Here is an 18731-nt window from a genome sequence, read left to right as displayed (position 1 = left end):
TTACTGGAATGCCAGTCAAAATCAAGTACAAGAAAAACCAGAAGCACTCAACTCAAACCACTTCTCCTTGCACTGCAGTTCTAATTATAATTTATATTCAGCTTTATTAAAGCACCAAGTAACATGCTGAAAGTAGAAATCTGTGATGCCCCCACTTGTAAAAATGTTTCTTATCCAAAAAAGACCTGCTGCCTGACCTCTATCTACTTGTTTCATGGGGAAAACATGATCAAAGTAAAAAATGAAAAGCAAACAATAAACAAGCTCAAGATACATTGCTTAAAGGATTACTGTACAGGTTATGGACCACACATGATTGGCATTCTGTTTAGTTTACGGGTAAAGTCTGTAGAGATGACTGGAAATCTCCAATAAGTGTAATGAGCTTTTTAAAATAATGGAATCCTGCCCTTTAATACCAAAGGCTTATACATTATCTAGTCAAGTATTTTCTGCATGGCAACAACAGAAAGGCTTTCAATGTTGGCAATTCTTTAACAGTATGCTTATTAAAGCTTACTTGCATCTTATGATCTCAGACAAGCTTACCTTATGGTCATTAAAGCATTGCTACTTAAACACAGAGCAACAGACACTTTGAGTAATAAGCATAAATCTGAGTAATAAGCATAAAAACAGTACAAAAATATGACAGAAACCAGACCGTTCTGCAAAATCAAGGACAGATGAAAAGCCACTGTAGTACTTGTGTCTACCTTGGATGGGGGGACACACTGCACATTTACACTGCATAACTACTCCTTGCCTTGCTTAGACACATCCAGAGTCACTACATGGGGGAGTGGGGTGCAACAAGTATGTCACAATTTGAAATGTCTCTGGCTGACTGTGATGGCCCTGACACATTTGTCATACCTCTGAACCTCAGAGCAAGAAATCTGGACAAAGCCATACACAGAAGTGGGCAAAGGCCCAAAAATAAGGACAATTTTTAAATATTGCTCTAATAAACTTAGAAAGATAATAGAATAAGTCTTGCATTAGTATGAATTTTCTTAAGGGTATAAAATCTGAAACTCAAATGTCTGTCATTTTCTAACTTCAGTCTTTAGTGATTTGTCACTAATTTGCCAAAAAACACAATTTTATGAAAAATGGACCAAAAATATAAAATAGCCACACAATACAGCTGGGAACCTGTCAAAGAAGGGACACTTTAATATTAGTACTGCTAACTTGAGCAGCTGACAAAATAAAAGAATCTACATGCATTTCAAGTAATCTATAACTTTGATTATTACAGTTATTTCTTAATTGTAAACCCTCCATGTTTTCTTCCAAAATTGCTATTTTGCAGAGGGATTATTAGGGGGAAGAGCAACATTTTGAGCCAAAATCGGGGACAGTTGAGAGGTTGGCTATGCCTAATTCTATAAAGCAATTTATTTGCATGTACCTCTCAATCTGTTAATGCAGTAAATCTGAACAAGGCCAAATATATTGGGGAACATATAAACAGTACTAAAAATTGCTCTTGTATAAATTGAGACAATTGATAGAACAGCTCTTACTTTAACATGCATTTTTCTGAAGGTTATGAAGTCTGAAACTCAGTGTATCATTATTCAGTGACTTAATTCCTAAATGATTTGCCAGAAAACTACAAATTTTATGAACAAACCAAAATAAGAAGCAAAAATCTATTCATTCTTTGAAAATCTGGACAGTTGGGAGGTATAGTTCAGCTGGGCCTGTCTGAGTTTGCTGCCCTTCCCCCCTGACAAAATCATGGTTGAATGGAGCCTCTGCAGCCATTCCAATGAACCATTACTTGGCTATTTCACTCCATTTACCATAAACACTAATGTGCATACTGCTTTACTTCTATGATGGTGAGATGGACTTCATTTGAAAGTTTTATTTTGTATTTTACAGCACAAACACTAAGATATCTGCTAAACAAACTTGGCATTAAAACTTCTCTGCCCTTGAAACTCACATTCATTGAAACAACATTAAAACCCACATTTAAAGAAAATACATTTTACCCGTGGCAGAGAAAAATTAATTCTGGGCTGTTTTCAAATCATAGGCCCCTTGCATATGAAACATACATGTGCTCTTTGATACACCTTCCTATTGCTTTGAACATTTTTCCAGTAAACAATGAAACAAAACTGCCCAATTCAGAACATTTCCATCATAAATGTCTACTCAAACTTCTACAGTCCACTATTATCAGTAAATATGCACAATTCTACAGTCCACCATTATCAGTAAATATGCACAATCTCTGAAGTAGTAAAAGTCATCTAAATAATTCCACGTTAAATAAATCTGTAATGAAGAGGTTGCTGCTAGCAATCACCTTTATATTTCATGGCTTCATCGAAAAATAAAGTGTCTGATGCGCCTGAGGAATAAATTGCCTAAATTACATTAAAAATAAGCTAGTAATATTGCAATAGGAAATGGATAGCAAACTCATAACAGGCTCATAGTTAGTATCTTAACTTTCAGTACGGCAGCATTCACCCCTTATGGGAGTAGAACCAACAACCTACTGCATCAAAAGCAAGTACACAACCTGTTGTGCTATTAGCAATGTGAGCTGACTTAGCATAATCAGCACTAAACTTCTCTTCCCCTGCAGCTCTCAGCTCCTTGTAAAATCTACGCAATACTCAACTGCATCTCAACTTTGCAGCACAAGAAGTCTGGAAAAAGCCAAATTTATTGGGGTGGGTCAAAAGGGCAAAAACCAGGGACACATTAAACATTGCTTGTATAATCTTGGAAAGCTGCTAGAATAAAATGCTGTGTTACCACCATACATTTTACTGCCAAGGTTCCTGTGCAAAAGAGTCAGAACAACATACCACTATGCCAAATCACCTGCGTTGTGAAAGAAAAATGCTGTGTTACCACCGTACATTTTACTGCCAAGGTCCCTGTGCAAAACAGTCAAGAGCAACATACCACTACGCCAGATCAGCTGCTTTGTGAAAGAGAGGAAGACTGAAACTTAAATGGCTATCATTTAATGAAATCAGTTCTCACCATAGCTGTCAACCTCTTAGCACAAAACACCTGGACAAACCCAGTAATGAGGGAATACAGCCCTCAAACATATTCAGTGAATTCAGTTCTTGCCATAGCTGTCAACCTTAGCACAAAAAACCTGGACCAAGCCAATAACAGGGTATTACAGTCCCAAAAATAAGGACAAATTTCAAATAGTCATCTTATAAACTTAAAAAATTGCTATAATAAAATGTTGTGTTACTATACATTTATTGCTAGAATAAAAAGTTGTTTTACTATGTATTTTCTGAAGAATATGAAGTCTGAAATTCAAATGCCTGTCAATTTTACTTCTGACGGAACAAAAACAATTTTCAGCAGAGGCCCAGGGAGAAATACTGTAGACACGTCTTTGTAAAATGGCAGGACACCAGAGCAAATCCACACAAACACAGGGATAAGTTGCAGACTCCACACAGAAGGCACCCCAGCCAAGAATCAAACCAGAAAAACCTATAGCTGTGAGGCAACAATACTGCCACTGCACCATCAAATATGTAAGGAAGTAAACATTCAGAAACTTGAAGTCTGAAATTCAAATGCCTGTCAATTTGTTAATCAGGACAGTCTGACTTGGAACAAAAAAAAAAACAATTCTCAGCAGAGGCCCAGGAAATAATGCAGACATGTCTTTGTAACATGGGAGGACACAAAAGCAAACCCACACAAACACAGGGAGAAGATACAGACCCCCCCCCCCACAAAGAAGGCACCCCAGCCAAGAATCAAACCCAAGAACCTGCAACTGTGAGGCAACAATGCTACCACTGCACCATCAAATTTCAAGCATTGCAATATTTAAAAACCACAGATATTATAAGGAATAGATCAGATGAAATATGAGGCAAAAATCCGCAATTTTTTACAAATGGTGGTGGGTAGGGAAGTCAGGTCTTTAAAACCTGCATACAAGGTACAGGGTTCAAGCCTGAGGTATTCCCTACCACACCACCATGAGTCTAACCACCAGTATATTGCAACTGGGGCATTTTCACACACACACACACACACACACACACACACACACACACACACACACACACACACACACACACACACACACACACACACACACACACACACACACACACACACACACACACACACACACACACACCAAATCCCTCCAACACACACACAGTAAATCCCTCCAACACACACACACCAAATCCCTCCAACACACACACACAGCAAATCCCTCCAACACACACACACAGCAAATCCCTCCAACACACACACACAGCAAATCCCTCCAACACACACACACAGCAAATCCCTCCAACACACACACACACACAGCAAACCCCTCCAACACACACACACACAGCAAATCCCTCCAACACACACACACACAGCAAATCCCTCCAACACACACACAGCAAATCCCTCCAATACACACAGCAAATCCCTCCAACACACAGCAAATCCCTCCAACACACAGCAAATCCCTCCAACACACAGCAAATCCCTCCAACACACAGCAAATCCCTCCAACACACACAGCAAATCCCTCCAACACACAGCAAATCCCTCCAACACACACACAGCAAATCCCTCCAACACACACACACACACAGCAAATCCCTCCAACACACAGCAAATCCCTCCAACACACAGCAAATCCCTCCAACACACACACAGCAAATCCCTCCAACACACAGCAAATCCCTCCAACACACACACAGCAAATCCCTCCAACACACAGCAAATCCCTCCAACACACACAGCAAATCCCTCCAACACACACACACACAGCAAATCCCTCCAACACACACACACACACACACAGCAAATCCCTCCAACACACACACAAACAGCAAATCCCTCCAACACACACAGCAAATCCCTCCAACACACACACACACACAGCAAATCCCTCCAACACACACACACAGCAAATCCCTCCAACACACACACACACAGCAAATCCCTCCAACACACACACACACACAGCAAATCCCTCCAACACACACACACACAGCAAATCCCTCCAACATACACACACACAGCAAATCCCTCCAGCACACATACAGCAAATCCCTCCAGCACACACACACAGCAAATCCCTCCAGCGACCAAGAGACCAGCGAATCCCTCCAGTGACCAAGAGACCAGCAAATCCCTCCAGCGACCAAGAGACCAGCAAATCCCTCCAGTGACCAAGAGACCAGCAAATCCCTCCAGTGACCAAGAGACCAGCAAATCCCTCCAGCGACCAAGAGACCAGCAAATCCCTCCAGCGACCAAGAGACCAGCAAATCCCTCCAGCGACCAAGAGACCAGCAAATCCCTCTAGCAACTGACAGCAAATCCCTCCAGCGGCCGACAGCAAATCTCCAGCGACTGACCACAAACAGCAAATCCCTTCAGATTCACTTACCTGATGATGTATCATATCTGACCAAAATCCACCCGCGACATTGTGCCAGCCAGCGACCAAACCCTGCTGCACCTACCTCCTGACTGAGCCCGCGCAATGAACATCCCACGAGAGCAGCTCACCTCTTAGTCCTGATTGGATGTAATCCCACGAGAGCAGCTCACCTCTTAGTCCTGATTGGATTTGCCTGCAGCCGATGCAGTCCGGACCTCCTCTTCTGTGCAGTCGTTCCCGCAATGATTCCTGGGTGCATTTGCAGCAAAAATTGCTGGGTACCTGTGTTTCTTTATCCAGACTGCAGTCTGGACTCGTGTGTTTTTTTTTTTTTGTTTTTTAGTTTAACAGATTTTTTTTCTTTCTTTTCTAGGTGGGAGGGCTGCAGTCCGGCAGTCCAATACCACGAGCCGCCGTTGTATATATTATAATGCAATGAGGACAAAATAGATATAGATCTAGAGTGAATGGGTGTGCCTTCGCTGAAGGTTGGGCGTCGGGCTGGCAACTCAGCACCATAAAAATCTACTGCCAATCATTAGCGGACCGGAGTTCCGCTGTGGCGACCCCTAACCAGAAAAAGCCGAAAAGACAAACAACAACAATATAGATCTAGACATAAGTCATATTAAGGCCTAAGTAGCTAAACTTGTTGGCAAAAGATGAATGTTGCAATTAGGAAATTAGTAGGGTAAAGTTTAGGTAATTAGTTTGTTTTGCCTTGCATACTATCTTGAAACTAGCTATTGTTTTGCCTTACTTTATTAATCCAAGAAGGAATTCGCACCACTAATATTTTATTCATTGACAAAGCATTCCCACCAATAATTTAAAAGATATGGAAGTGAAGTAGAGGAAATTATATTTGTAGACAGTCAACAATCTGGCTACTAGATCTAAGGGATTTAGTACATGTTTTTTAAACTCCATGATGCAATGCAGAGAGCAGCTGTGAACCTGTTGTAGCATTTCAAAAAATCAAAGCATGTAGAAGTAGTTTAACCCAAGACTGTTTCTCTCACTTAGAGTAGTGCCCCATGTCAGGCTCCTGAGATGAAACCACAGAGCTTGTTTTGCATACTTTGAAGTATATTTAATAATTTTTACCAAGTGCCTGCAAACCCTGGTAAGACAAATTGCAAGGAAGGAAGACTTACCCCATGAGCCAGACTTGCCCCATCTTCTTTTATGAAAAGTCCATTGATTTCTGCAACTAGTTGCAAGACAAACCTGAGTTTTCAAAATGGCATTGTTAATATATGCATTGAAGGTTAGAGCTGGGTCTAGTATTACTGCTAGATATTTAAAAATGTTTTCTCTTTCAATGAGTCAAGCTATTGTCCCGTCCTCATATATCTTAGGAAAAGGTCCTCACTAAGACTTCTATCAATAGACTATCAACATTTTGGTTACCTAGAAGACGCGTATGACATACTGACAATACCTCAAATCAATCCCTCATACTCCATCTTCTCTGATCATTTCCTTTCCAGGTATGTACAAGTGTAGATCTAGATCTGATACTGCTAAATCTGATGAAACTATCATTCCTGCCATGCGATATGATTACCTTAAATCACAGATTTTAATGATATTTTCAGTGTTTCCTGTTCTGTGGAAATATGTTGTTTTATATATATATATATATATATATATATATATATATATAAAATTATTATTTTTTTATTTTTTGCCTTGCTAAGTGATTTGCACAAGATACAGCAAAGATGTTAATGGAATGAGTCTATTACATCCTTCTTTACTTTGCCTTGTACTAATTTTGGTCAACACATGGTGCACTCATGCTTAGTAAGCAAGGTCCTCAGTTTAGTAAGTTGTTTATAACAATGATTAGAGACAAAAAATAGCAAGACATTTTCTGAACATCCTACAGAAATTTATAGTGAATTTACATTTTATTATACAAGTATTCATGACAGTCATACATTTTGATGAGTACAGATGCTCAAAGCATACAGCTTCATGACAAAATGTGGATGAAATTTACTTTAACTGTTCTGAAGTCACCACGCACAGGACAGTACAGATTCTTGTTTTTGATAAAAAGCAAACATTTGCCTTTTTTCCAACTAAAGGTGACTTTGGAGTTATTTGTTTTAATTAGCAAGCAGTGTGTGGAGATAGCATATGACAGTTCCTGAATAAAATATTTTTTTGTATTAATAGTCATCTGTAATCTTGTGGTAACAGCTTTGTGTGCTCAACTTAAATATATACTTGACTGTCTTAGGTGTGATTCTTATAAGGTGCTAGCCAGAATGGTACAGTTGTTGGCTCAGGTTCCATTACCTCAGGTACTGGACAAAGAGGCTAAGTTTTAAAGATTCATTTTGAAGGGAAAGATGTCAATTATTTTTGTTAGCTACATTAACAAGCAAAGTACCAGGTGGAGGCATAGCAAGGATATGACAAATGGGGCAGCCATACCGGGTACAAAGTGTTAGGGGAATGAACACCAGGTGCCCTGATCATTCTTCAGTGTATTACTGACATTCAGAAATGAGTGCCGGTATTGTATATTGCATTTGTAGTTAGAAATGAAGCACTTTAGTACTGTGCTAGTGGCATAAACTGGAGCAGTTGTTTGTGAAAATGCAGCAAGCAGCTTGTTGCAGTTTAAAAGAAAAGCAATTTTGTCTTGTCAAGTCTGAGGACGGCAGCTGAAGTGTTTGATTTTTTTTTGCTCCTTAACTTAAAGTTGAACATGAGCACCAGGGAGGGCTCTGGGCACCAGAACACCAGAATAGCTAACTATATATCTGGCACCAGACACTGATGGCATAATACATCTGGCTGCATGCAAAGAATGCCAGAAAATATTGACTTCAGGACTGTTGCATCTTCACAGTTATATGGGAAAGAAGCTATGCACTAATGAAAATAATGTTTGCAAATACTGTTATTTTACCAAAGTTGGGCAAGAATTTAGACTGCCTTAACAGCTATAGGCTTATATATTTGATAAAGAGTTCAGAAGGTCAGTATTTTGGCTGCAGTTGGCAAAAAGCTGGAGAATGTGTGTCCATCTTAATTAAATGAGGACCAGTGGGCTTTTGTGGGTTTCTTTCTCAGACTGACACAAAAGGGTAATAACACATGACATCTCTGCACCTTTAATAGTAATGACTGGATGGTAGTCTCCTTGGAATGAAAAAGGCATCTGTTGGGATCAGCTGTGGTTTTGTATTTTTGCTGTATTTAAAAAATGAACTTACTGGAAGAAATTCTCTCTCTCTCTCTCTCTCTCACACACACACACACACACACACACACACACACACACACACACACACATATATATATATATATATGTGTGTGTATATATATATATATATATATACATATATATATATATATATATATATATATATATATATATATATATATATATAGAGAGAGCCACATTAGCTAGAATTTAATGAAATCCTGAATTCTCTTCTGTATGTAATCTATACATAGTGGGAAAGGACATGAAGTGAATAACATGATGAATTAACAGCAGAAAATGCATAACTGCAGAAAACAAACACAGACAGGCACACACACACACACACACACACACACACACACACACACACACACACACACACACACACACACACACACACACACACACACACACACACACACACACACACACACACACACACACACACACACACACACACACACACACACACAGAAAAAAGACTCCGATAGACATTGCTTCATCTAAAAGGGAAGTCTAGTGTTAACAGTACATAAAAGACTGCATGAATATACGTGCATATTAACTTTGAAACAAAAAGTTACATAAATTATAATAGAAAATGGTTAAATAAAGACAAGTATACCATTAGTTAAATCAACACAGAAAAATAATGGGGTTGAGGGAGCATTACTGCATAAGTACATGTGTTTATCATTTTTTGTGAGTTGCCACAAAATTGATTACTCTTGCTAACTTTTTAAGGTGAACATGCATACTATCAGCTAACCCAGCTAAAGAAAAATGATGGGGGAAGGGAGCAATACTGTTTGCATATATGTATATGTCACTTAATTAAACTACTAAAATGATTAGTGTTGTGAATATTTTTGAGGCTGTGATTCCTGGAAAATAGTATGCATTGTTGTGAAGCACTGTGCTACTGATATATAATTCTCCTACTACTGAGTCTTTCAATTGTCAGAAATCAGTTAAGGCATTGAACAGTGTTACCACCTGTTTAGAAACCTGACTGCATAATACTATGCAATGGTTTGTCAAAAGGGTTCCTTAAAAGACCACCCTTAAAATTTAATATCAAAATGCAACGGAGTTAGTATAACACGTTTTGCATTAGCACAGATTTTCTGAAGGCATGAAGTCTGAAACTCAAATGTCTATCATTTTCTGACTTAAAGCCTGAGTGATTTGCCAATGATTTGCTAGACAACCACAATCATGAGAAATGAACCAAAAATATGAGGTAAAAATCTGGATATTCTGCAAAAATCTGTACAGCTGAGAGGTATGATAACAAATGTTAAATTTCAAACTAAAAAACAAAATAATAACACTCTAAATGCCAATCTCTAATGTTTAAATACTGACTCTAAATGGTAAGAAGCCAGAGACTGTGCTGTCTTGGAGATTTGTCTTTTTCCCTGAGACAGTGCAATATCAGAGTTTGTATACATAAGTAACAGGGATCTGGGGATGCTCCTGTGTGAGAGGTGAGCTTGCCCACTGTAAAAATAGGCATCTAAGGGGATTTTGTTATCACAGCTATACACTATAGTCAGGTAATTCTGATAGACTAGGATCAATGATATGTGAACTGATAACAGTTCCATTATACTATCATTACAAAGTCTACACACACATGCACCCAGGCACATGCGCGCGCGAGCACACACACACACACACACACACACACACACACACACACACACACACACACGCACACACACACACACACAAATAGATATATATATGTATGTGTGTGTATGTATATATATATATATATATATATATGTTTTTTTGACCAGGTTAGTACCACTAGGTGAGTGGTCTCTTTTCCGAGGAGTGAAGTAATATTCATACTGACAAGAGGAAATTTAGCCAGGGTACTAGGGAACTTCTCAAGTAAAATGAGCTATATACAATGATCGTAACAAAATATACATATACAAACAATTAATATTTCTCTAGTAATGTATACAGTTAGTGCCAGGCAATTAATTGATGTGTTGTATTTCTTGTTCTCATTCTTATGGAAGAAATTTCATTATTACAAACTGATTTAGCTACATGAATGAATTCACTGTTAAATTAGAAAGTAGACTTTGTTTCTAATATTTTGCAATGACTTTCCTTGCTATAGATAAGATTGACCAAAAGAAGAGGTATTTATTATTTTGGTATGACTTCTGGGATTGGTGCATTGAATAACATGAGAGTCTGTGATACTGCAGTTATCTGACCATAATGCTTTACAAAAATATCTAAAGTATGTCCAAAAAGATGTTACTATATTGCATTCAATAATCATGTGAAGCCAATCAATATCAGGTGTCGTTTCACATCTCCAACACTTTATGTTTTCTGTTTTATAAATTATTGCAGCTTTGTGTTGTTAGAAAACTCCTATGTAGGAATTTTCATGCCAATATTTTCCAATATGAGGAAGATGTTGAATTCCCTACCGATTTCAAAGAATTTTTTTTGTTATTTGCTGTAAACTCCTCTTTATTTATTTGTGTTGAAAAGTTCCAAATGGATAAGTCTGAAGAGACAAATTCACTTCTAATAATTTTGTATATGATTGATATGAGTGAAGTTCTCAAATATGAACTATTACCAATATTGGTAAGGATATCCAAGATTTTTGGTAGAGTTTTATTGTGTATGTCTAACGTTAATATAATTTTATTTTGAATGAATTCTTTACAGGTTTGCATGTCAAACCAATTGCTCTTCTGTAAACTATATCTAGCTATCAAATAATCTGCTGAATGTATTTTAGTTCCAGACATAAACTTAATCTAATATATAAGATTACTATTCTCTAGGTCTAACATTTTACTTACGTTAAATGAAATTAGGCATTCACTAGTGAAAACTATTGGGGATATTGTTATTAATAAGTTTATATTTAAATGATTTGACTGCATAAATCATTTGAAAATTAATAATATTTGATTTATAAGTGGAAAGAAGGTAAATATCTGCTTATTATTTAAAGTGAAATTTCTAAGGCCCAAATTAAGACATTTCTTTCTATATTTATGAGAGGATCAATTACTGCTTTGGTATAATCTATTGTGGTATATTTATGGATAGATTTCCAACAGGATGAGTAAAATGGGTTAAACCACATGAGTATTACATTAATAGTAGCTGATTTTATGTAAAGGTCTATATTGGGAAAGTCTAGACCATCTTCCTCCCAGTTTGTTAAATGCCAGTGTAGTGAAATTCTTGTTTTTTAGGATAACATAACTTTAGTAAGATGGCATTTACTTTATTTATGATTCCTTTAAGTGGAGGAAGAATTATTGATTGACTGATGAATAATATTTTTGGTAGTATGATAATTTTAATTAGTAATAATCTGTTCAAAAATAAAAAAAAAATGTTTATTCTACTTTTTTGTTAGTTTTGTTATTATGTCTATTACGTTCTGATAATTGACTGCTATTTTTTAATATAATTAGATTGGATTAGAACCTCTAAATATTTTAGCTGTGAGTTTTCCCAGTTTAAATTTTCATAAGAGTTTATCTTTAAGGTTTCTTGTTTGTTTATCAGTAGTGTTTTCATTTTGTCGGGGTTGAATTTTAGTCCTGATACTTTCCCAAATCTATCTATAGAGTTAACTAAATATTTTACTGATAATTCAGTATCACCACTCATTATTAATATATCATCTGCAAAGAGTTGGATTTCGGGTGAGAGATTATCATTTAATTTGCATCCTTTTATGTTTACATTATTTCTTATTAGGTTAGCAAACAGTTCTATGGAAAATGCAAATAATAAGGGGGGCAAGGGGCATCCTTGTTTAGTGCCTTTTAAAACATTAAATGAGCTAGAGATGAAATAACCAATCTTTACAAAAGAAATAGAATTTTCATAGTTTTTGATTAATTCTATAAAATCAGTAGAAAAATTGTATTCATGCAGAGTTCTAAATAAAAAGGACCAGTTTAAGGAATCAAAAGCTTTGTCTATATCTAGGCTTATTATTGTTAATTCATTATTCTTTTTATTTGCTATATCTATTAGGGGAAAGGCCTTATTCTATTGTCCTGTACCTTCCTATTGATTATGAATCCTGTTTGGTGTTTATTTATGAGGCTAGTGAGTATGGTATTTAGTCTTTTTGCCAGAATGGACATAAAGATCTTATAATCTATGTTTAAGAAAGATATTGGTCTATAAGATGAACATGAAGTGGGATCATTATCAGGTTTTAAGATAGGTGTATCTCCAAGAAGAGGCTTGCTGCAGGTACTTTTAACTTCTTCAAATGTGTTTAGTAAGATTTTTAGAATTTTGTCAGGGAAAAGTTTGTATAACTCAGGAATAATCCCATCTAGGGTTGTTAGTTGTTAGTTTTTAGATTTTTGATTTGTTTTCTTTTTTTTTTTTTTGGTTCTTTAAAAGGTGAAGGATTTGTCCACTTACTTTTTTGTACTTTTGATACTTTATTGAATATTTTCTTTCAAAAAGTTGTCTAAGATATTACTATTACTTATGTTTATCTTTGTACTATTGATTCCTTTGTAATACTTGTTATAACAATTTAATATGTCTTTTAAGTCTGTTTTATTCTTATCTTTATAAAACAATTTCTTTGATGTGATTTATTTTATTCATACTCTTTGATCTGACTGATATTTTATGTAAGCTTTTAGGGTTTCTTCATATGATTGTAGTTTGATTTTTTTTTAATTAATAGCTATTTTTTGAAGGCTATCTTGATATTCTTTATTTTTTATATTAATTTTTGCTGTTTTGTCATTAAGTGTCAGATTTAGTTTTAATTTATCAATTTCTGCTTAAATATCTGTTAGCTTTTTGTCCCAATCTTTTCTTTAAATATGAACCAGTTTTTTATTTTACCATATATAACAACCTTAATGTATCCCATGGTATTGTATCTAATATCTTACCATTATTATTATGTTCCATGAACTGGTTAATTTCCATTCTTGATCATCTTTTCTTTTAGCTATGTACGCTGGGATTCTTTGATAGAAGTTTAGAGTTAGGGTTATTTTAAATGTGATGGCATTGTTATCCAATAAGGGACATGTAACAATCAATACACCATCTATTTTTGAGTATAATGAGCTAGATACCAACATTTTATCTATATTTGTCTGAATTCTGAATCTATAACAGTAGTGGGTTAATTTTAGGGAAGGTGATAATTTTAGTCAGATATGTCCTTTAAATTCCTTATATTTATGTAGTTGTTTAAGTGTTTTGCTGCTGAAGAAATGTTGATTGTTTTAGTGTTTGTGGTGTCTTTATTGGATAATATGCAATTAAAATCACCTGATAATAATATTTCCCCTCCAGAGTGTAACATTATGATATCTAAGTAACTCTTTACTGTTTTTGTACCAATGCCAGGAATCCAGTATTTATTTATGAGTGTATACAATCCTTTATCCATGTTTTTTTTACTGCTAACCCCAGCATACCATTTTTTGTGTATGAGTTCACAGTCATTGGTAATCCTAATTCTTTTTTCATAAAATAAGAATATTTCCTCTTTTTTGTTTAAACTGTGAGATAACCAGGACTGAATAATACTTTAATAATATTCTATTTAAGTCTTCTGACAATAAGTGAATGTCATAGGTTCATAGGTTCATAGGTAGGTACTAGGCTATCTGCCCGAGAGTATTTATAAGCCTAGCCAGAGTGTGTCAGCTTTTGCCACCCCATTGATTAATTAACTGAGCCTCTGTCAAGAAGAGCCAATGAAGTGATCCCAGGGGTGTATTTTCTGTTACCCATCCACTCGTCATGGTTTCTCTTAAAGAGTGTTAGTGAGGGGCTCTGCCTAATGTTGTTAGGAATTTTGTTCCAAAGCATGGGGAGTCTCTGTGACAGGACTCTATCCCTCCAGCATGTTGTATTTATTGTTGTGGCGAGGTTTAGCTCACTAGAGCGAGTGGCTCACAGTGACTTGGATTTCTTTAGGTGGAGCATGTCTATCAATTCTGAGTTGGACATGGCTTTGTAAGTCAGGCAGGGATCACCTCTGAGTAAGCAATATGCGACTGAGTACAGCTGGAGTTTTTCCAGTTGGGCTGCATAGGACATATGTTTGAGGCCAGTAATCTGAGGTACCTTTGTGGTCTTTCCAGCTGTTGGAAGTGTCTTGTGAGGTACATCCCAAATGGGGCATTGTACTCTATGATGGGTCTGATGAGTGACAAGTAGAGGGGCACTATAACTTCTTTATTTCTAGATGCGAACTCTTTAGTAATTAGATGGGCTGCATAGAAGGATTTCCTAACTACTTTGGCAATATGATTGTCAAAGGAGAGATTACTATCTACCTGGGTCCCTAGATCTCTTATTACCTCTTCTGTATTAAGGGGGCTGTCACCTATATGGTAATTTATGGGTGTTTTGTTTTTCCCAAACGGGATGATTATGCATTTTTTGGCATTTAGCTTGAGACCATGACTTTGACACCAGGTGTCCATTTCAGTAAGGCCCTTTTGAAGAATGTCCGTGTCAGCTGGAAAGTCAGTTATGGCTCCCAGTTTGCAGTCATCGGCAGACTTGGTTAGCCATAGTCCTCCTGTGTTTGTCTGTACTTCTGAGAAGTATATGCCAAACAGTAAGGGTACCAGGACCGAGCCTTGTGGGACACCAGTTGTGACTGGTTTAGAGTCAGACCTGGAGCCCGCTATTCTTATCGTGTGAGTTCTGTCTGTAAGCCAGTTGGCAACCCATCTCGTGACGTAGGGGTTTATGTTCAGGCTGGTGAGTTTTTCTATAATTCCCGAGTGGGGAATGGTGTCAAAATCCTTGGCGAGGTCAAGGTAGGCTGTGTGAACTACCTTCCCCTCATCTATGGCCTTGGTGACTGTCTCGAAGAAGTCAACCAGGTTTAGTAGGCATGATCTGCCCTTAACAAAGATGAACTGGGTCAGGTCAAGTGTTTGGAACTTCCCAATGCCTTTGTTAATGCGTTCCATGATGATGCGCTCCATAGCCTTGTAGACCAGGCTAGCCAGGCTTATGGGGAGATAGTTACCAGGGTCAGTTGTGGCCCCTCCTTAGTGGAGCAGAATAACCGTTGCTGTGTGCCATTCTATGGGCATGTAACCTGTGGAGAGGCTGAGGTTGAACAGTGTGTTTAGGTGGGGAGTTAGTTTGTTCTGTAGTTCGTGCAAGACACAGCCTGGGACACCATCTGGCCCCATTGATGCTGTGCTTTTGGCTTTTAAAAGGACTGTTTTCTCCTGTGCATCTGTGATTTCTGGGACACTACACTTTTCCGGTATTGTTGTGGGCCCTTTTGGGGGTGAGAGGGGGGTGAAGTTTGTACTGAATATATCTGCCAGGATGTTGGTAATATCAGTGGGTTCAGTATATTTTGTGCTATTTTGCACTAGCTCAGAGCATATCTGCAAGTTGCCACTTAGATTCTTGACATAGCTAAAGAAGGCTTTGTGGTTATCTTTCGAATCCTTGGCTATTTTTCTTTGGAAGTTAGCCTTGGAGGATTTTATGAGGGACCTTAGTTTCTTACTGATACTGATCAGGGATGTCTTTCCTTCTTGGGATTTGCTTTTTTTCTGAACTAGTTTCCTCCTTCTATTGTATAGCCTGTTTATGGCAGGGGACCACCAGACTGGTTTCCTTCTCTTAGGGGAGTGAGTCTTGGTTACGATCCATGCATCCTTGTAGGTGCTCATAGAGTGCATTTGTAAAGGTAACTGCATCTTGGACACTGTTATCCTTTAGCGTGGGGGCTGTGAAACTTACCACCTCTGTCTTAAGTAAGGTGAAGTTTGCTATAGAAAAGTTTTTCACTGTGGTTTCCTTGGTTGGAGGTGGTGGTGTGGTGTGGACGTCCAGAGTGATTAGTTTGTGGTCTGATCTAACCAGTGATGGGTTGACCTCTGGTGTGGAACACCTGTCGCCCATGTTGGTGATGACCAGGTCCAATATGTTTTCACCTCTGGTAGGGGAGTTTACCAGCTGATCCAGGGCATTTGAGTTGATAAATTCCAGGAAGCACTGGACCTGGGAGTTTGTACTTGAGTAGTTTTCCCAGTTAGTGGTAGGGTAATTGAAACTGCCCAATATCAGGGTGTTCGGTAGGCCTTCATGTTTTCCAGTGTCTCCAGAAAGGTGGAGTTGTGGTCCTGGGTCATGGAGGGTGATCTGTAGCAGGCCACAATTTGCATTGCAGATTTGCCTGATGTTAGTTGCACATGGATAATCTCGGAGGTATCATGCTGTGCCACTAACCTGGAGGTGTAGGTATCCTTGATGAATATGGATACACCCCCTCCTTTTGTGTTTCGGTCCATGTTCTGTGGCCAAAATGTGTGGTATGAGTTGTAGCCTGGTAGTGCTGGGGTGCCCTGTGGAGCCTTGAACCAGGTTTCAGTTACTGTACAGATGTCAACATTCTCCATACTGAGGAGTGCTTTGAGTGCGTGCATTTTGAGATTTAAACTCCTGGCATTGAGTAACATAACCCTCATTTTTTTATTTGTGCTGTTTACGGAGGTGGGTTTGACTTGTCAGCCTTGCCTAAAAAGGCACTATGGGGGCAGCAAGAGCCTTGGCTAGTATTCAAAAGCCTAGGGGTGACTGGTGCAAGCCATCTCTTGCAAAGCAACGAGGCTTATTGAGCATGTCATCCCTGGCTGACAGACACTGGATCCCCTTTGAATGACACCAGAAGCTTAGCCAATTGTTGAAATTGATCATTTTTTCTTTATACTGCGGTATCATTCTTGGTGAGGGTAGGATGCTACCCAGGGTCAGGGTCATACCCACCTGGGCTACATGATCAGAGAGCTCTTCCATGTCTCTTTTCATGTAGTCCAGGGAGGTATGTCTCAGGTCATTCACACCAACATGAACAATGACAGAGTCATATTTGTACTTGTTCTGGAGTGACCTGAGTGCTTGTGTTATGTGGTGGATTCTGGCTCCTGACAGGCAGCTAACAGTAACCTTCTCCTTGTCCAGCCTAGTGAGTGGGACGTCAGTTTGCATGACTATAGAGTTGTCTATTACTAGTGTGTTAGGTATGTTATTTTGCCTTAAGGGCTGTGATTGTGCGGCACACTGGTTTTGTGTTTTATGTGTTGTCTGGTTTGTGACGGGAGGTGCAGGTTTTTTGGGTGTCTACTTTGGAGGTCTGTGATGCTTTTGCAAGTTTTTATTTAGAGCCTCCGAGTTTGTATATTTATGTGTATTTTTTGCCAGTGCTGGTTTAGTATGTCTATGTGAGGCTGGAGGTGTGGTGCAAGTGTTAACCTTCTCCTCATGACTGCCTTTTCCAGTCTTGGGTGGAGAGAGCTTAGCCTCCAATTTAGCTATATAATTGCATCTCTCACATATGTTAATGTTTTGTGGTAGGAGGAGAGGGTTGTCTGTGTACATGAGGCAGTTGTAACATTGCCTCAGGATACCCAGGTTCACCAGCTGGACTGGAGAGTATACCTGAAATTGCCCTTTGGTCATGCCTGAATAGTAGGGTGAGCTGCTTAGTGGCTTGGTTGGTGAGGGGTGAATAATGAGCCTTGCCCTGCTGGGCAATCAAGTGTTAGGGTATATTAGTGCTTGCTATTAGGTCTGAGCAAGTGCTGGACTGTAGGATGCTTTCTAAGTGCTTAGGTTGAGAGTTAGACTACTTTCAAGGGAAAAACTGTAGAGGAGACTTGGTGGAGCCGGGAAAAATTTAGCCATAGCTAACTGGCGCAGCCCGGATGTGCAAAACCGTGCAAAAGTGGTTTTTATAGCAGGGAAATGAAAGAGATAGAAATTAGCCCAAAATGGCCTATAAACTACTAACTTCTGGGCTGGAACCACTCCTCCAGGGACAGATGGCTGCTCAAACCGCCTTCTCTCACAGGTGAACAGAGAAACCTCTCTCTATCCAAGTAAGGTATGGGCAACTTAGAAAATTGTAACACAGCCCTGAATTCAGCACTAGCCTGAAAACTGGACTATACTAACTTAGAAAGGTGGGAAACAAGGAAAAAAACATTTTTTTGAAAATATAAGGCATAAACAGTAAAATATGCACATAAAACAGCTTTAAACAAC

General features: G+C 38.2%; 1 protein-coding gene across 1 annotated transcript in view; it reads right to left on the bottom strand.

The window, feature by feature from the left end:
* Positions 1-18731, bottom strand: part of ABCB11 (ATP binding cassette subfamily B member 11) — a 991743-nt gene that overhangs the window by 361542 nt on the left and 611470 nt on the right. The window lies entirely within an intron of this gene.

The sequence above is a fragment of the Protopterus annectens genome, chromosome 6.part1 (assembly GCF_019279795.1).
Source record: "Protopterus annectens isolate FY-2018-M chromosome 6.part1, PAN1.0, whole genome shotgun sequence".
Taxonomy (NCBI): domain Eukaryota; kingdom Metazoa; phylum Chordata; order Ceratodontiformes; family Protopteridae; genus Protopterus; species Protopterus annectens.
This window is presented reverse-complemented; position numbering and strand designations above follow the sequence as displayed.